We start from the raw sequence: 3,832 nt of genomic DNA on the forward strand, positions 1-3,832 counted from the left end.
TCTTGTGCTTGTTGTGTGTGAATTTTGTTCGTTTTGCATGCTTTTCTCAATCTTGTGCTTGTTTGTTGTAGACTATTTACATCAACTAAATGGTTGAGCTTAGTATTTGTCTCATTGGTAGCTACCTTCTTCTTCCCATTTTGATCTTCCTCCTCACTATCCAGCCCAAATGGTTTCTTACCTACAACGTTATCCTACATGCAGGTCAACATGAGAGCTAGTATGTGTTGGGCTAGCTTTACTATTACTATAATAACCTAAATGACCACTCTCTTTCAATGGCCACACATGCCACCATGTGTCTCACCTTTCTCCAAGTCTCAAGAACTTTCTTATCAATTTATTCCAATTAGAAAGGAAAAGAAACATTGATGGGCCTATTACTATTGTGTTGTAGGAGGCTACCAGTGTGAAGGGTGTGGGTTGCGAACCCCTCAGGACTATGTGCCATGGGGAAGGAGGAGTTGAGATCGACGGTTGAGGGGGGCCATGGATCGCAGCAAGGATCTGGACCCCTGATTTTGGCCCAAGGTAAACCCCGCCCCCGAAAGTAAACCCGGTCCAAAATATAAACCCGGTCCGACCAAAGTAAATTCGCCGGGCATGAGGCAGGTCCATCATGACAATGAAGGGGGTACTTTGGATTAATGGATATGGTGGGGCTCAGATTATTATATGGTTGCTGAGGGGTGATTGATGGAAGTCATACAAGACATTTGCGCCCCATGGTCAATAGAATGGCGTGGGAAGTCCCTTCTTTGTATGATTTCCAAAGTGGACCAAAACTAAACCCAACCCAAATAGTAAACCTAGCCACCTTTTTGCCATGGGGTAAGCGCGAAACTATTGATGCAAAAAACACTCTCAGTATTACCCACAGAATATATCTGCATGCAATGCATATTGAAGGAATCTTTGTGCAAGAGATTTGAGGTCCGCGTGGCAACCATACATGGGCATCACAAGTTGAAATCTTTGTGATCTGTCAATCATGGCTTCTCCATCAAGGTACACATAGCTCTATCTCTTTCTCTTATGTTTGCAATGGATGCATTGCGACATTGTGATGATGTTTTCGTGATATATGGGTGATATGTGCTTATATAGTCAACGGCTATGGATTATGGAGAGTGATCCTGAGATTGAGGAAGTCAATACCGATGAAGAAACATCGGATGAATCAGCAAGTGATGCGGTTGAGATGATTGACTTCTTTGCTAAAGGCAATGATTCAAAAATACAAGAAAGTAGCAGCATTGCACCAAGCACGCTTAATTTCACCTCATCAAGGTAGTTCTCATTCGACAAGGAGAGCTATGGATTGATGGTAAGTGATTTGAATGGAGAAAAAGCCATCACATTGGGGGTGCTCAAGAAATATGACAAAAGGGAGCTATTAGACCTTAAGAAGTGGAGAAGGATCAAAGAAAGTCTTTGCATGGGAAGAAACGATGATGGACAAGTTGTGCTAGCCCTTAAATCGGAGCCATCATTGCACATTGCATGTATAGAGGAATGGGAGAGTATTTTCCTTGCAAATCACATAAATAGGGTTACAGGTGCTCACGTAGGCATTAATGCCATAGTGGACTCCATCAAATCCAATTGGTGTATGGATATGAGAAAGCATGGCATCCCTCTCGCTTATGTGAAAGAGCTCATTGGTGCTTGTACTTGCAAGGCATCCACAAAGCCCCATGGGTTTGATGGAAAAGTACCTATCTTGGAGCTTACCTCAGACATATCTCTTGTGGAGTGCCAACTTCAAGAGATCATGGTTCAACACAAAGCCAGGCTAGTCAAGGTTCAATCAACCAAAACGCATGGTTTAGGGAAGACAATATTGGAATATGCATGTCATCGTGGTGGCAGCGCAACTCGCAAAGGCTCCCAAATTCACAGATTGAGAACCTCAAAGAAATGTGGTTGCCCATTCAAGGTGAAAATCGAGTATAAAGATGGACTCCATAAGGTTACTCTACGAGTACATGCTCTACATGAGGGCCATACACCTGGTTCTCGTAGTGATTTGTATCACTTGCCAGTGCATCCATGTGTGGTTGATTGTTGTAAAGACGATCTGTTTGACAGGGGGACATGCCGCCACGTTGCCAAGATGAGCTTGATGAAAGAGCAATTTCATTTCAAAAATGCCTCTCCATTAGATCGTGTAACGTATAGGTTCTTCATGATTCCAAAAGAGGTGCAAAGACTATCTTACCAAATGCAAAATGAAGGTATGTTCTCATCTTTTAAGTTATTGTTCGATGGTCTTGGGCTACCTTGAGCATTAATGCTATTGGTATATTGCAGGCAAACTTTCTCAGGATGATTGGACTGTGACGTACTTGGAAGCGATTTGTCTACGAGACCAAAACAAGGTACTTGTCATATTTCTCTCGATATTTATATGTTATAGTGATTAGTACATCTATTTGATAAAGCAACCTTGGGTCCTTTGGGTGCTATATTGCCAACCATATAATCCACATGCGAAAGAGGACAAGGATAGACCATTCATATTGGTTGTCCAAGATGAATGGATGCTAGAAATGAGCAAGAGGTTCTCGAAGAACAATGCCTGGGCGATTGATAGCACGTTTAAGACCAATGTGTTTGGCCTTCCTCTCTATGTGGCGGCTCTACCAAACCAACATGGAATGGGCATTCCTATTTTGGTTTATGTTTTGCACATGTGACAATGGGTTGAACCAAGAGGTCATTGCTTTGCAGATCACAATGAAAATAGTTCTCTCTAGAATGGGTAACATTCGCCCTTCTGCACTTGTCATCGATAAGTCTCAATAAGAGTTGGAGGCACTCTCAAAGGTTTTCTTCGATAATCCTCATTGCTGGACCGCCAACTATCTCGATGGCACTAAACACCAAGTTGCATGCCATATTATTCTTTGTTGGTTCCATACAAAGAAGGCTTGGGTTGAGAATCTTCTCCCACAGGTACACATTGCTATGATTGCTTTGGTTTTAAGAACTACTTTTCGTGTGTTTCAATGAGCTTGGTAGTGATTAATGTCCCATGTGCTTGTGGATCAAGGTTCCATTGGATGAGCGTGATAAGGTATACGCATCCTTGTCCAATCTCATGCAATGTCCAATAGAATTGCAATTTGACGAGTTGTTTCAACAGCTACTACAGCTCTACTCCTCTCATCCAAACGTGGTATGATACATTACAAATGGATGGTGTGGAAAAGATTGTATATTGTGTACAAGATGTCCCAAGTTTGGTCGCATGTTTCCGCATGGTAATGTTGACACCACCAATCTAATTGAGAGACTATGGCAGTACATCAAGTACACTCTACTTGATGCCAAGATCAACATGTCTATATTGGATCTATTGCACGCCCTTGTTGGCAACTCATCATCAAGATCGAGAATGGGTGGAACCGCACTTGAGTTCTTCAAACAGAAGCAAGAGATAGGTAATCTGCTTAATTTTGAGTTGGAATGTTATTTATCATTTTGTTGTGATACATTATGTTCTTGAAAGGGACTATTTTCTCGTAGTTGACTCTAGGTGCTTCAAAGTCTATGGGGCGAGCAAGAGCCACACAGCTAGATTGGCAGCAGGGGAGAGGATAATCCAATAGTACAAGGTCGATCCCTTGTCTCTTCAAGTCATTCATGAGGGAACCATGCTCTTCAAAATGGAAAGTGCAACACAACAAGACAAATGGTATAATGTAACTGTGCAAGCAAACTATTGTGATTGTGCTAATTGGGTTGCAGATTGTAAACATCTCTATGGCTTGCGGCTCATCTTGAGGAGCTATTTTCCTCACTTTCATGAGGTTGTTCCCATCATCGA

General features: G+C 42.1%; 1 pseudogene; it reads left to right on the plus strand.

Annotated features, from left to right (window-relative positions):
- Window positions 1–991: 991 nt before the first annotated feature.
- Window positions 992–3,187, plus strand: LOC148017622 (uncharacterized; annotated as a pseudogene).
- The last annotated feature ends 645 nt before the right edge of the window (window positions 3,188–3,832 follow it).

The sequence above is a fragment of the Lygodium microphyllum genome, chromosome 22, assembly GCF_053477565.2.
Source record: "Lygodium microphyllum isolate KBCC chromosome 22, Lygodium_microphyllum_v1.1.10, whole genome shotgun sequence".
Taxonomy (NCBI): domain Eukaryota; kingdom Viridiplantae; phylum Streptophyta; class Polypodiopsida; order Schizaeales; family Lygodiaceae; genus Lygodium; species Lygodium microphyllum.